The sequence below is a fragment of the Schistocerca piceifrons genome, chromosome 10 (genome assembly GCF_021461385.2).
Source record: "Schistocerca piceifrons isolate TAMUIC-IGC-003096 chromosome 10, iqSchPice1.1, whole genome shotgun sequence".
Classification (NCBI taxonomy): domain Eukaryota; kingdom Metazoa; phylum Arthropoda; class Insecta; order Orthoptera; family Acrididae; genus Schistocerca; species Schistocerca piceifrons.
Window position 1 is genome coordinate 47,092,855 of NC_060147.1, and position 17,030 is coordinate 47,109,884.

The 17,030-nt window shown below is 46.1% G+C and overlaps 1 pseudogene; it reads right to left on the bottom strand.

Annotated features, from left to right (window-relative positions):
* Positions 1 to 1,142: 1,142 nt before the first annotated feature.
* Positions 1,143 to 1,260, bottom strand: LOC124719163 (annotated as a pseudogene).
* Positions 1,261 to 17,030: the final 15,770 nt, after the last annotated feature.

The following is a 17,030-nucleotide window of genomic DNA, read 5'->3' on the forward strand; positions in this document are numbered from 1 at the left end:
TGTTAAGGCCCGATTTTCTCAAGAACTTGTAGACGCATAAAAGTTGAAATTTACGTCGCTTACTGATGCCAAAGAAAGCAGGTGTTGACAGATGTGAAAATTACCGAAGTATCGGTTTAATAAGCCAGTGTTGCAAAATGCTAACGCGAATCTTTACAGACGAATGGAAAAACTAGTAGAAGCCGACCTCGAGGAAGATCAGTTTGGATTCCGTAGAAATATTGGAACACGTGAGGCAAGACTGACCTTACGACTTATCTTAGAAGAAAGATTAAGGAAAGGCAAACCTACGTTTCTAGCATTTGTAGACTTAGAGAAAGCTTTTGACAATGTTGACTGGAATACTCTCTTTCAAATTCTGAAGGTGGCAGGGGTAAAATACAGGGAGCGAAACGCTATTTACAATTTGTACAGAAAGCAGATGGCAGTTATAAAGAGTCGATGGGCATGAAAGGGAAGCAGTGGTTGGGAAGGGAGTGAGACAGGGTTGTAGCCTCTCCCCGATGTTATTCAATCTGTATATTGAGCAAGCAGTGAAGAAAACAAAAGAAAAATTCGGAGTAGGTATTAAAATCCATGGAGAAGAAATAAAAACTTTGAGGTTCGCCGATGACATTGTAATTCTGTCAGAGACAGCAAAGGACCTGGAAGAGCAGCTGAACGGAATGGACAGTGTCTTGAAAGGAGGATATGAGATGAACATCAACAAAAGCAAAACGAGGATAATGGAATGTAGTCGAATGAAGTCGGGTGATGCTGAGGGAATTAGATTAGGAAATGAGACACTTAAAGTAGTAAAGGAGTTTTGCTATTTGGGGAGCAAAATAACTCATGATGGTCGAAGTAGAGAGGATATAAAATGTAGACTGGCAATGTCAAGGAAAGCGTTTCTGAAGAAGAGAGATTTGTTAACATCGAGTATAGACTTCAGTGTCAGGAAGTCGTTTCTGAAAGTTTTTTGTGTGGAGTGTAGCCACGTATGGAAGTGAAACGTGGACGATGAATAGTTTGGACAGGAAGAACGCCTTCCAGAAGACAGCACACCACTCTCCCAGTCCTATGTCAGTTTCCGAGACCGGAGCCGCTACTTCTCAGTCAAGTAGCTCCTCAGTTTGCCTCACAAGGGCTGAGTGCACCCCGCTTGCCAACAGCGCTCGGCAGACCAGATGGTCACCCATCCAAGTGCTAGCCCAGCCCGACAGCGCTTAACTTCGGTGATCTGACGGGAACCGGTGTTATCACTGCGGCAAGGCTTCTGGAGTAGGAGTTAAAATCCAGGGACAAGAAACAAAAACTCTGAACTTTGTCGAAGACATTGTAAATCTGTTAAAGACAGCAAAGGATCTGGAAGAGTAATTGAACGGAATGGACAGTGTCTTGAAAGGAGGATATAAGATGAACACCAACAAAATCAAAACGAGGATGATGGAATGTATTCGAGTTAAATCAGGTGATTCAGAGGGAATTTGATTAGAAAATGAGAAAGTAGCAGATAAGTTTTGCTATTTGGGGAGCAAAATAACTGATGATGGTCGAAGTAGGGAGTCTATAAAATGTAGAGTGGCATAGACAAGGAAAGCGTTACTGAAGAACAGAAATTTGTTAACTTCGAGTATAGACGTAAGGGACAGAAAGTCGTTTCTGAAAGTATTTGTATGAAGTGTAGCCATGTATGGAAGTGAAACATGGGCGATGTACAGTTTAGACAAGAAGCGAATAGAAGCGTTTGAAATGTGGTGCTACAGAAGAAAGCAGAAGATTAGATGGGTAGATCACCTAACTAATGAGGAGGTACTGAGTAGAATTAGGGAGGAGAGAAATTTGTGCTACAACATGAATAGAAGAAGGGATTGGTTGGTAGGACACCGAGCCATCAAGGGATGACCGATGTACTACTGGAGAGAAGAGAGGGGGCTAAAAATCGTAGAGGGAGGCAAAGATTAAGAAAGATTTGGGTTGCAGTAGTTACTCGGAGTTGAAGAATCTTGCACAGGATAGAACAGTATGGAAAGCTACATCAAACTAGTCTTTGAACTGGGGGTCACAACAACACTAAAAAGAGTTAACATAGAGTAATGCAATTTCGGGAATACATTTGTCTAGGTAACACATTTAAGTTATTAACATTATAAGATCACACGATAATATAAGCGCTACATAAGTCATAGCTCATGTGAAATACTGGTACATTACTAGTCGGTGTATTCGCCAGAATCTTGAATGCAAGCGTGTAAGTTATCGGTAAGCATGCAAACGTGTTCAAATTATGAGACAAAACGATTATTTTTGATACTCGTTAGGATTTCTGGTGTAAAAATAGGAGAGTGTAATAAGTGATTTGTTTTAATGGTTTGAGTGATGCCACGAAATTTCTCTTCCAAGCAACTGTGAAATCACCGAATTTTTCACAGTTGATAACATTTGTCATTTTCCCTCCAAATCGTGTTGCTGTTAATTGTTTGTTTATATGCTTTAAAACTGTGTTTACAGTACGGTTTTATGTTTCTGTGGTGTACTTCAGCTTGTTATTTATTCTATCAACTTCTTGCTACATTAATAAGATATTATATACCTTGTGAACTTGTTGTCTTGTAAACGTCCCCATGTGTTGACTCAGGGATCGAGACGTGGCTGCACGATCCGTTACAGCCATGCGGATATGATGCCTGTCATCTCGACTGCTAGTGATACGAGGCCGTTGGGATCCAGCACGGCGTTCCGTATTACCCTCCTGAACCCACCGATTCAATATTCTGCAAACAGTCATTGGATCTCGACCAACGCGAACAGCAATGTCGCGATACGATAAACCGCAATCGCGATAGACTACAATCCGACCTTTATCAAAGTCGGAAACGTGATGGTACGCATTTCTCCTCCTTACACGAGGCATCACGTCAACGCTTTACCAGGCAACGCCGGTCAACTGCTGTTTGTGTATGAGAAATCGGTTGGGAACTCTCGTCATGTCAGCACGCTGTAGGTGTCGCCACCGGCGCCAACCTTGTGTGAATGGTCTGAAAAGCTAATCATTTGCATATCACAGCATCTTCTTCCTGTTGGTTAAATTTCGCGTCTGTAGCACGTCATCTTCGTGGTGTAGCAATTTTAATGGCCAGTAGTGTACCTGTCACAAGCCGCGAACGGCGCTAGTCGCGACTCGCGGGTCCAGCCATATCTATTACGGACCGCGGTCGATATCTGCAACTCCTAACAAGTGTGCTATCGAACATTGATACGACAGTAAACAGGCAGAATATAAATGACCTAGTAGATAATGTCGGAAGTTCCATGCGGCTTTTCGCGGATGATGCTGTAGTATACAGAGAAGTTGCAGCATTAGAAAATTGCAGCGAAATGCAGGAAGATCTGCAGCGGATAGGCACTTGGTGCAGGGAGTGGCAACTGACCCTTAACATAGACAAACGTAATGTATTGCGGATACATACAAAGAAGGATCCTTTACTGTATGATTATATGATAGCGGAACAAACACTGGTAGCAGTTACTTCTGTAAAATATCTGGGAGTATGAGTACAGAACGATTTGAAGTGGAATGATCATATAAAATTAATTGTTGGTAAGGCGGGTGCCAGGTTGAGGTTCATTGGGAGAGTCCTGAGAAAATGTAGTCCATCAACAAAGGAGGTGGCTTACAAAACACTCGTTCGGCCTACACTTGAGTATTGCTCATCAGTGTGGGATGCGTACGAGGTCGCGTTGACAGAGGAGATAGAGAAGATCCAAAGAAGAGCGGCGCGTTTCGTCACAGGGATATCTGGTAAGCGTGATAGCTTTACGGAGATTTTAGCTAACTCGAGTGGCAGACTCTGCAAGAGAGGCGCTCTGCATCGCGGTGTAGCTTGCTGTCCAGGTTTCGAGAGCGTGCGTTTCTGGACGAGGTATCCAATATATTGCTTCCTCCTAGTTATACCTCCCGAGGAGATCACGAATGTAAAATTAGTGAGATTCGAGCGCGCACGGAGGCTTTCCGGCAGTCGTTCTTCCCGCGAACCATACGCAGCTGGAACAGGAAAGGGAGGTAATGACAGTGGCACGTAAAGTGCCCTACGCCACACACCGTTGGGTGGCTTGCGGATTATAAATGTAGATGTATATGTAGATGGGGCTCCATATCCGCATCCGGCTGAGGATGACACGGCGGCCGGTCGGTACCGTTGGGCTTTCATGATCTACTCGGGAGGAGTTTGGTGTATGTACATACTCTTTTTTTAAACCCCTTGTACATATACACCAACTACAGTGCATGTGTCTGTGAGAGAACAGTACTGTGAGAAGACAGAAGCCGTGCAGATCCACGCCGGCTGTCCCCAGTAACTGCCTGTTACGGACACCTGTTTCACAGCGGACTGGAATGCTAAGAGGTAGTGGGAGCGGTGCGCCGTGTGTAATGGAGTGCGGTGGCCGCTATTTATAGTGCTTAGCGCACATACTGCGCTGACCCGGCCTTGGCGCAACAAGTCTTTGTGTCTACTATCTGCTCTCTCTCTCTCTCTCACACACAGACACACACTCACTGGAGCCGTCGCAAATTAGCAAACCGTCGCTACGGCAGCGGGTCCCACCTGAATGTCTGTATTTGTAGCCACTGGCAACTTTTCAAAAATATGCAGGCACGATAATAAGGTTGGTGGCGTCCCACAGGGGTCAATATTGGATCTTCTGCTTTTGCCGATACATGAGAATCCTCTGTTACCGACAATCGGAAAAGTAAACTCGTTTCCCAGATAAATACGAGAGATTGTCGTACTTAGCTATATTTTTCAGACATTCCGCTCTAGCCAGTTCATTATACACTGTAAGACTGTATGAAAAATATAAAAAATAAATCAACGCAGCATGACGGGATTATGTGAACGGCACGGAAATTGGACATATAAACAAATGATTTTAATTTCAGAAAAATTAGACGATTTATTCAAGAGAAATAGCTTCACAAATTGAGCAAGTTAATATAGTGGCCGGCCGGAGTGGCCGAGCGGTTCTAGGCGCTACAGTCTGGAACCGTGCGATCGCGCCGGTTCGAATCCTGCCTTGGGCATGGATGTCTGTGATGTCCTTAGATTACTTAGGTTTAAGTAGTTCTAGCTGACTGATGACCTCAGCAGTTAATCCCATAGTGCTCAGAGCCATTTGAACCATGTTAATATAGTGTTGGTCCACATATGGCACTGATGGAAGCAGATATTGATCCACGGAGTTGCTGGGTGTCCACCTGAGGGATACCGTGACAAGGGGTTGGGCCGGTCTGCAACCAGTGTACGGTAAGCCTTGAGCGCCATGGTCTCTTGCACGAGTTCCACTGGACCCATGAACGACCATATACATGTTCCCCAGGTAGCCGCCGCTAGCGTGTACCCGTCCCGCAGTACAGGCATCAAGGAGCTGTTCCCGCGGAAGACCACGGATACGGCCAGGATGAAGAAGGTACCGTGATACGTAAGACTCTGCAACGCTCTGCCACTGGACGAACGTGCTGTGCCGATGGTCACGTGAATGGTCGTCGGCTATTGTTAGGAGTGTTCAGACACAATTGTACTCTGCCCAGCGTTAAAGCCTAATTTTAGTTCCGGCACGGTTCGCTGCCTATCCCGTTTCACCAGTCTGCCCAGCCTCCAACATACGGTGTCTGTAAGGAGGGATGGCCACCCAATCCCATGACGTGTCTAGACGTGGTTCCGCCTTGGATTCGCCATGCGTTTGAAGACACTCACCACAGCACTCGTCTAACACTCGACAAATCGTGCGGTTTCCGAAATGCTCGTGCCGAGCCTGCAGGCCATTACAATCTGCCCTCGGATACATCGCGCGCCTTTCCTGTTCTACACACCGACAGTACGCTCACAGATACTACATGCACCGTGCGTGTGTTTGACTAGCAGTCATTCCTTGCCAAGCGATGCTGCTATCGCCTGGACTGATTTATAACGATAGTAGGTCGGTGGTTCAAAAATGGCTCTGAGCACTATGGGACTTAACTTCTGAGGTTCAAAAATGGCTCTGAGCACTATGGGACTTAACATCTATGGTCATCAGTCCCCTATAACTTAGAACTACTTAAACCTAACTAACCTAAGCACATCACACAACACCCAGTCATCACGAGGCAGAGAAAATCCCTGACCCCGCCGGGACTTCTGAGGTCATCAGTTCCCTAGAACTTAGAACTACTTAAACGTAACTAACCTAAGGACATCACACAAATCCATGCCCGAGGCAGGATTCGAACCTGCGACCGTAGCGGTCGCGCGGTTCCAGACTGTAGCGCCTAGAACCGCTCGGCCATCCCGGCTGGCTAGGTCGGTGGGCAAAATGTTCTGGCTGATCAGTGTAATACGGGGTATGTTGGCAAAGTAAGTTCCGTTTGGTTATATAAAACCAACGTGTACAAATACAGAAAAAAATATTTATTGTACAAAAATCTACAACCGTGAAACTACCTTTCTACATAGCTTCCGAAATTTTGTAGGCACTTGTCACAGAGTGGCACAAGTTCTCGCATGCCTCCTTCATAGAAGCTTGCCACCCCGTATTCAACCATGTGGTAACATGTTCTTTCAGCTCGTCATCGTCGTTGAAGTGTTGACCACCAAGGACAGATTTTAGGTGTAAGAAGAGATGAAAGGAGGATGATCAAACGCGTCCCAGTGAAATTCCCGTAAGAGTTGTTTGGTCACATTCGCCGTGTGAGGTCGGGCATTATCGTGGAAAAAAAAAGAACACCTTTTGACAGTAATCCTCGGGGCTTGTTCTGTATTGTTCAATATAGTGGAAAGGAACAACACGTTTTGACAGTAATCCTCGGGGCTTGTTCTGTATTGTTCAATATTGTAGAAAGGAACAACACCTTTTGACAGTGAACAATACCTTTCGACAGTAATCCTTGGGGTTGTTCTGTATTGTTCAATATCGTGGAAAGGAACAACACCTTTTGACAGTAATCCTCGGGGCTTGTTCTGTATTGTTAAATATCGTGGAAAGCAACAACACGTTTTCACAGTAATCCTCGGGGCTTGTTCTGTATTGTTCAATATCGTGGAAAGGAACAACACCTTTTGACAGTGAACAATACCTTTTGACAGTAATCCTTGGGGTTGTTCTGTATTGTTCCATATTGTGGAAAGGAACAACACCTTTTGACAGTGAACAACACCTTTTGACAGTAATCCTCGGGGCTTGTTCTGTATTGTTCAACATTGTGGAAAGGAACAACACCTTTCGACAGTAATCCTCGGGGCTTGTTCTGTAATGGTCTCGCAGTAACCATGTGCATTGATTGTTTGGCCTCATGGTAAGAAATGAATCAGCGAAACGCCTTTTCTGTCGCAAAAAACGGTGCACATGACTTTTCGAGGTGTCAAGATCTGCTTAGGCTTCACCTTAGTTGGGGATGAAGTGTGCCTCCATTCCATCGATAGCCATTTGTTTCAGGGGTGTCGTACAATACCCAAGTTTCTTCTGCCACGTCTATCGGAGAAAGAAAACCATCGCCTTCTTCATTGAAGCGTGTCAAAAGCTGAAGTACACTGCCCATCCGTTGTTTTTGGTGTTGATCAGTAAGAATTTTGGGTACCCAATGTAAGCAAAGTTTTCGAAATTTCAGTTTTTCAGTAACAATTTCATGAATTAGTGATCGTGAGATTTCCGGAATTTCCATAGCAAGCGCACTAAGTGTAAACTTACGGTTGTGCTTAATCTTCTCTTCAATTGTGTGAACCAGTTGATCAGTAACCACAGATGGGCTTCCACTCTGTTGTTCATCGTGCACTTGATCACGTCCTTCATTGAACAGTCTGACTTACCTTGTAACCACTGAATCACTCTCAGCATTTTGTCCGTAAACCTCGCAGATTCGCCGATGAATTTCCTTTGGTTTAACTTTCTTTACATTTAGTAAAACGAATCACAGATCTGATTTCACATGCTGCGGCATTTTCAATTACGGCTGACATTATAAACAAGCACTACAAAGCACACGCTGGCAGCAGCGGTCTGACAATGGCGTACATGTTTACTCCGTGAGTCAGAGTAACTGCCGCGCATGCTCGGACCTGCGATCGTAGCGCTGCCGCGGATAAAAACAGAAACGGAACTTACTTTGTGGACGACTCTCGTGTATCACTATACTCGCCGTACAAATCTGTAATCGAAGAATCAAAGATACGGTTTGAATGGCTTTAATATAATAAATTTCTGTGAGGAGTGGATGTGAGTCGTGCTTGGGTAGCTCAGTTGGTAGAGCACTTGCCCGCGAAAGGCAAAGGTCCCGAGTTCGAGTCTCGGTCCGGCACACAGTTTTAACGTGCCAGGAAGTTTCATATCAGCGCACACTACGCTGCAGAGTGAAAATCTCATTCTGGAAACATAGCCCAGGCTGTGGCTAAGCCATGTCTCCGCAATATCCTTTTTTCCAGGAGTGCTAGTTCTGCAGGGTTCGCAGGAGAGCTTCTGTAAAGATTGAAGGTAGGAGACGAGATACCGGCAGAAGCAAATCTTGTTGGGGCCAGTTTCGCAGCAGAACTTACATGTTGTGTATCGAACGAAAAGTAGCACACGAAGATAACACAGTAAAGAAGGAAGAGAGAACACACTCTACAGTGCCATTCAATCTTACCTTTCCCGCCCGACAGCCATCTTTCCAACGAACACTCTGAATGAAACTCTGAAGGTGCCAGCCACATACCTGCAAAGTGGAAAAAAAGAGTTTCTGTCACTTATTTGTCATAAGACAAGGAAACATCAACACACATCCGTACACACAGACACCAATGAGAATGTGTCAGATTGCAACATAAAACATAATCTAAATACTGGGGCAGCGTCGTTAGAGAGGCTATCGAAATTCGTACCAGGGATGGACTCATCAACCGAGATTGCGGCTATAACCTCAGGAAGGCATGGGAACCAGCATTGATTATATAAGAATATTCAGCCTACAGTTGCAGGTTAACTTTATCGTTTACCTAGGTTTCAACGTTAGTAATAATGTCTTCTTCAGAACATAAAATATTATTTAAATGTTTGCCTCAAACAAGCCATGTCCTAAGTCAACTTTATAAAACTTCATGCATAACCATAAGGTTTTGTCACTTCTATTAAACCTTATGGTTAGGCATCAAGTTTTATAAAGTTGACTTAGGACATGGCTTGTATTAGACAAACATTTAAATAATACAGGGTGATTCAAAAAGAATACCACAACTTTAAAAATGTGTATTTAATGAAAGAAACATAATATAACCTTCTGTTATACATCATTACAAAGAGTATTTAAAAAGGTTTTTTTTCACTCAAAAACAAGTTCAGAGATGTTCAATATGGCCCCCTCCAGACACTCGAGCAATATCAACCCGATACTCCAACTCGTTCCACACTCTCTGTAGCATATCAGGCGTAACAGTTTGGATAGCTGCTGTTATGTCTCGTTTCAAATCAACAATGGTGGCTGGGAGAGGTGGCCGAAACACCATATCCTTCACATACCCCCATAAGAAAAAATCGCAGGGGGTAAGATCAGGGCTTCTTGGAGGCCAGTGATGAAGTGCTCTGTCACGAGCTGCCTGGCGGCCGATCCATCGCCTCGGGTAGTTGACGTTCAGGTAGTTACGGACAGATAAGTGCCAATGTGGACTCTCCATACAGTTGATTATGGAATTTGCAGCTCTCTGCTAGCTCTGTGAGTCGATTTTCCTGGGCTGCGAACAAATGCTTGCTGGATGCGTGCTACATTTTCATCACTCGTTCTCAGCCGTCCAGAACTTTTCCCTTTGCACAAACACCCATTCTCTGTAAACTGTTTATACCAACGTTTAATACACCACCTATCAGGAGGTTTAACACCATACTTCGTTCGAAATGCACGCTGAACAACTGTCGTCGATTCACTTCTGCCGTACTCAATAACACAAAAAGCTTTCTGTTGAGCGGTCGCCATCTTAGCATCAACTGACGCTGACGCATAGTCAACAGCGCCTCAAGCGAACAAATGTACAACTAAATGAAACTTTATAGCTCCATTAATTCGCCGACAGATAGTGCTTAGCTCTGCCTTTTGTCGTTGCAGAGTTTTAAATTCCTAAAGTTGTGGTATTCTTTTTGAATCACCCTGTATTTTATGTTCTGAAGAAGACGTTATTACTAACGATGAAACATAGGTAAACGATAAAGGTAACCTGCAACTGTAGGCTGTATATTCATATATAAACAATATCAGTTGCTGTCGCTGCATAAAAATGTTAAAAATTATTGTGGTGTGCGTACTGTAAGACCTTCGGTACACACACCATCAGATTATTTGACTTGTCGCTCTAACGAAGTAGGCGAGTGTCAGCAATATGTCTCGTGGTCTTATCGTGGCGTGTTTATCTTCTGCCGTTAGGTCAGGCGATAGAAATGCCACTTGCACGCTTAGAGTAGCAGATTGACGGTGACCAACTTTAAACAGAACTTGATTAGTATTCAAACACATTTAATAAAATAACAAGCATTAAAATAACTTAACTTAGTTCTGGATGCTATTTACAATTGACAGTATAAAGTTTCTTTGGTCTTGGTACGTTAATCTTATTCTCACATATCTCTGATACTTGACAAAGTGTCTACACATTTCTCTTCATGGCTATGTACAGGAATATGATAATCTTTTACGTGCAGAATGAAACTTGACTACAGACTAATGCAGACTGTCTAATCGGAGGACTGTACACTCGTTATAACACCTCGAGCGTTCAGGTATCACTGCGCGAGTGTGGTTCGCGAGGAGAAAAGGTTCTACGTTAGCTGCAATCTCATTGGCTGCGTTACATATTAATACGCGGATCGGCGGAAGCAGAATTTGGTCCGTTTCTAGGACAGCGCCATCTCGTAGTGCGGAAACGGACGAGCGCTGCCCCTGCGATGTTGTGCTTAGCGGGGCGTGCTCTGGTGGGAAAGTTGTGTACGCACTGACTACGCGGAACTATGTACACAACAATTATGAAACCAGCATTGAGCCTAATTAAAAAGACGCTCACCAAAGAAAACGAACGGCCGACCGGGACGGACGTGGTAGTTACACCGACGCCACCACAGACGACGACGCCAGCGTCTCACCGACCTCTGACCGCGGGGAGAACGGCTCACAGGCGGAGGGGATTTAAGACGGCCGACCGTCCTCAGGAGTTCAGTTCGTCAGCGCACCTGACGATGGCGACATGTCTGATCCCCGAAATATTGTGCCTGTTGGACACAATGGACGGCAGGTCTCCCGTAGACTGAGCGATTACATCGAGAAAGTTCAAGGAAGAGCAACAAAGACGTGGATTGTCGAGGAATAAGGGGAGAGTGTCACTGACATCATCAAAATGAAGGCGTTGTACGTTACGGCGGAATCTTCTCACGAAAAAAAAATTGTTCAAATGGCTCTGAGCACTATCGGACTTAACTGCTGTGCTCATCAGTCCCCTAGAACTTAGAACTACTTAAACCTAACTAACCTAAGGACATCACACACATCCATGCCCGAGGCAGGATTCGAACCTGCGACCGTAGCGGTCGCACGGCCTTGTCACAAAAATTCAATCATTAACTTTCTGCTCTGAATGCGAAAATGCCGGCCGCTGTGGCCGAGCGGTTCTAGGCGCTTCAGTCTGGAACCGCGCTGCTGCTATGGTCGCCGGTTCGAATCCTGCCTCGGGCATGGATGTGTGCGATGTCGTTAGGTTAGTCAGGTTTAACTAGTTCTAAGTTCTAGCGGACTGATGACCTCAGATGTTAAGTCCTATAGTGCTTACACCATTTGAACCATTTGAATGCGTAAAATTTTTGTTGACGCCGACCTGTATTGGCACATAACTATCATCATAATAAAGTAAGAGAAATCAGAGCTGCACAGAAAGGTACCAATGTTCGTTTTTCCCGCGGGCTGTTCCAGTGTTGTTGTTGTTGTTGTGGTCTTCAGTCCTGAGACTGGTTTGATGCAGCTCTCCATGCTACTCTATCCTGTGCAACCTTCTTCATCTGCCAGTACGTACTGCAGCCTACATCCCTCTGAATCTGCTTAGTGTATTCATCTCTTGGTCTCCCTCTATGATTTTTGCCCTCCACGCTGCCCTGCAATACTAAATTGGTGATCTCTTGATGCCTCAGAACATGTCCTACCAACAGATCCCTTCTTCTAGTCAAGTTGTGTCACAAAGTCCTCTTCTCCTTAGTCCTATTCAGTACCTCCTCACTAGTTATGTGATCTACGCATCTAATGTTCAGCATTCTTCTGTCCCTCGAGTGTGGTATAATAGACAATTAGGGAGAAGGTGGTTCGATGAACCTTCTGCCAGGCACTTAAGCGTGATTTGCATAGCACACATGCAGATGTAGATAATCTATATTTAACATTTAACGCTGTGAGAGAAGTAGACTGAGGTGGCAAAAGTCATGGGATAGCTCCTAATAATGTGACGGATCTGCTTTTGGCCGGCATAGTACAGCAACTCGACATGGCACGGATTCAACAGATCGTTGGAAGTCCGTTTCAAGTATACTGGCCTATGTTAACTCTATAGCCGTCCATTACTGTGCAGTGTTGCCGCTGGGCCGGCCGCGGTGGCCGAGTGGTTCTAGGCGCTTCAGTGCGGAACCGCACGACTGCTACGGTCGCAAGTTCCAATCCTGCCTCGGGCATGGATGTGTGTGATGTCCTTAGATTAGTTAGGTTTAAGTAGTTCTAAGTTCTAGGGGACTGATGACCTCAGAAGTTAAGTCCCATAGTGCTCAGAGCCATTTGAACAAATTTTTTTGCCGGCGGAGGATTTTGTGCACGAACTTACCTTTCGATGACGTCGTTCGACGAGATTCATGTCAAGCGATCTAGGTGGCCAAATGATTCCTTCGAATTGTCGATAACGTCCTTCAAAGGAAACGCGAACAATTGCGGCCGGTGACATGGCGCACCACTGTTTGGAAACATGAAGTCCATGAATGGCTTCAAATAGTCTCCAAATAGCCGAACGTTACCATTTCAACCCAATAACCCGCTGAGGTGGACCACAGGACCCACTGCATTCCATATAAACACAGCTCACACCATTATGGAGCCGCCACCAGCTTGCACAGTGGCTTTTCGATAACTTGGGCCCAAGGGTTCGTGGGGTCTGCGCCACACTCGAAGAATACCATCAATTCTTACCAGGTGAAATGTGGCTCACGTGACCAGGGCATGATCTTCCAGTCGTTTGCGGCCCAACCGATATGATCACGAGCCCAGGAGAGCAGCAGCAGGCAATGTCGGTCGTTAACGCCGAGGTTCACCCTACTGTCCTAAGACTACGTTCGCCGTACGTCCCATATTGGTTTCTGCGGTTATTTCACGAAGAATTGCTTGTCTGTTAGCACCGACAGCACTATGCAAAAGTGGCTGCTCTCGCTCGTTAATTGAACACCGTCGGCCACTGCATTGTCCGTGGTGAGAGTCAGTGCCTGAAATTTGGTCACGGGTGGCGGGCAGCAAGTTTTTACCAGGAGACCTATGCCCGCCGACTACAGCCACAGCATTCAATGTATGAATGCATGGTTTCGCGGTGATATGATTTACTGAAATTTTCTCGGGCTTCCAGCCGCGTCAGGTGGTTAAGCTGTCCATTGAGCTCTCCAGAGTCGTTGTCAAGTGGTAAGAATGACTGCTGTGAGGCCGTGGCCGCGTCGTTGTATAGCCGCACTGCTGCGAGGCCCAGGAGAAAGACAGGCCGCGGCGCGTACGTCACGAAGGTAGCCCTGAACTCGCTCGCTCGCTCACTGAAATCAGTAGACAAACTACGTTTCTACACCTGTTAACTTCTGACTAGGCGTGTCCGTACAAACGAAAACTGAACCTTCTACTGGAATCTACTACTATGGAATATTTCTGTTATTAGTTCTATAATGATAGGAAGTCCATGGGCCTACTTATAATTTGTTACGGCTGTACTGGCGTACAGTAAAACAAAATCATGCTAAAATGATTATCAGTTCCACGAGCCACCACTTCCAGCATGTAATGAGTACTGCTAAGCAGAATAGAATAAACTGTTAAGCAGAATACTAAATGCTATAAACACGCCGTTATATAATTTATATAGAGTATTGTTCTTAAATTAAATTTTGCTGTAGTACTGTTAACCAGTAAGACTTCATAATAGCAGATTCCAGTGGAAGATGCAGTTCTTGTTAGTACTTACACGCCCAGCTGCGAATTAACAGGTCTAGAAACGCATTTTGTGTGCTGAGCTGAGCGAGCGAGCGAGTTCAGGACTACCTTAGTGACGTACGCGCCGCGGTCTGTCTTTCTCCTGGGCCTCGCCCTGCTGGCTGTGACGTCACTGGTGCTCTTTTCCTCGCCATATATGGTAAAGTTTTCATCCCGCGTCCGTCGCGCCCGTTTTAACCCCGGGATGGCCGGGTCCCTGGCTGAGCTGAGCTGCAAACCGCCGTCCTTGTTGATGGTATTTTCATAGGTTTTTATTCCACTAGCTTCTTTTATGACGCTATCCCAAAATCCCTTCGTCCTCACAACGACAGATGTTTCGTCGAATAGAATTCGGTGTCCCATTTTCTAAGGCGTGTTCTGCCACGGCTGATAGCGTAGGCGTAAGCATCTCTCTTGTTCCGTCCGGCGTTGCTCCACAGTGCGTACTGTTTGTCCGACGTAGTAACAGCCACCCTGACATGGTACCTTGTACACGCCAGGCGTTCTAAGCCCTAGATGTTACTTCACAGCCCTCACGAGCTGTCGGATTGCCCTTCCTTGACGTCCTCGTTCGATGGAAAACCAACGGGCACCTCAGCCACAGTGTCTACAGGAAACCGACACACACATATCGGTATCTGCACGCTCTGAGCCACCACCATCCGGGCACAAAAACGAGCCGTTCTCAATACCCTCGCCCATCGTGGTGAAGTCGTCTCAGACGCAGAAAGTATGCCACTAGAACTGAACCCCTCCAGAAAGTCTTCCGGGAAAACGGGTACATCCACGGACACGTGTCACAGGCTATATCTGGTGCGACACGCAAGAAACACACCAACAGAGCAGAGAACACCACCGAAGAAAAAACCAAGAAACTTGTGTTTTTGCCTTTCTGTGGTACAGTGTCGGGAAAGATTAGCCGGCTCCTGAAGAGATATAACATTTCATCGGTGTTCAGGACCCCAGCAAAAATTCGTCAGCTCACGAGGCCTGTGAAGTACGATCTAGGGCTTAGAACGCCTGGAGTGTACAAGGTACCACGTCAGGGTGGCTGTTACTACGTCGGACAAACAGTACGCACTGTGGAGCAACGCCGGACGGAACAAGAGAGATGCTTACGCCTACGCTATCAGCCGTGGCAGAACACGCCTTAGAAAATGGGACACCGAATTCTATTCGACGAAACATCTGTCGTTGTGAGGACGAAGGGATTTTGGGATAGCGTCATAAAAGAAGCTATTGAAATAAAAACCTATGTAAATACCATCAACAAGGACGGCGGTCTGCAGCTCAGCACAGCCTGGGACCCGGCCATCCCGGGGTTAAAACGGGCGCGACGGACGCGGGATGAAAACTTTACCATATATGGCGAGGAAAAGAGCACCAGTGACGTCACAGCCAGCAGTGCGGCTATATAACGACGCGGCCACGGCGACACAGCAGTCAGTCTTACCACTTGGCAATGACCGGGGAGAGCTCAGTCGAAAGCTCGTAGGATTTTAACCACCTGACCGATCGTTTCAAGAAGCAGGAAATCATGAAGGACGTACACGAACGTTCACACACCGGACTTGAGGGAAAATGTGGTTAACACTATGGAAGGCGACTGCCGTGTCAGTACCAGGCAGTTGGCCCGCCAGTACAGGCTAAGCCAGACGACCGTGTGGAACATTCTCCAGGACAATTGTTAGTACCCTTATCACGAGGCTTACTAGCGACAGACTTTATACACTACTGGCCATTAAAATTGCTGCACCAAGAAGAAATGCAGATGATAAACGCGTATTCATTGGACAAATATATTATACTAGAACTGACATGTGATTACATTTTCACGCAATTTGGCTGCATAGATCCTGAGAAATCAGTACCCTGAACCTATGGCTGTAATAACGGTCTTGATACGCCTGGGCATTGAGTCAAACAGGGGACCTGCAACATGCGGTCGTGCATTATCCTGCTGAAATGTAGGGTTTCGCAGGGATCGAATGAAGGGTAGAGCCACGGGTCGTAACACATCTGAAATGTAACATCCATCGTTCAAAGTGCCGTCAATGCGAACAAGAGGTGACCGAGACGTGTAACCAATGGCACCCCATACCATCACGCCGGGTGATACGACAGTATGGCGACAACGAATACACGCTTCCAAGGTGCGTTCACCGCGATGTCGCCAAACACGGATGCGACCATCGTGATGCTGTAAACATAACCTGGATTCATCCGAAACAATGACGTTTTGTCATTTGTCGTTCGTCGTTGAGTACACCATCGCAGGCGCTCCTGTCTGTGATGCAGCGTCAAGGGTAACGGCAGCAACGGTCTCCGAGGTGATAGTCCATGCTGCTGCAAACGTCGTCGAACTGTTCCTGCAGATGGTTGTTGTCTTGGAAACGACCTCATCTCTTGACTCAGGGATCGAGACGTGGCTGCACGATCCGTTACAGTCATGCGGATAAGATGCCTGTCATCTCGACTGCTAGTCATACGAGACCATTGGGATCCAGCACGGCCTTCCGTGTTACCCTCCTCAACCCACCATATTCTGCTTACACTCATTGGATCTCGACCAACGCGAGCAGCAATGTCGCGATACGATAAACCGCAATCGCGATAGGATACGACCCGACCTTTATCAAGTCGGAAACGTGATGGTACGCATTTCTCCCCCTTACACGAGGCATCACAACAACGTTTCAACAGGCAACGCCAGTCATCTGCTGTTTTTTGTATATTAAATCGGTTGGAAACTCTCCTCATGTCAGCACGTTGTAGGTGTCTCCACCGGCGCCAGCCTTGTGTGAATGCTCTG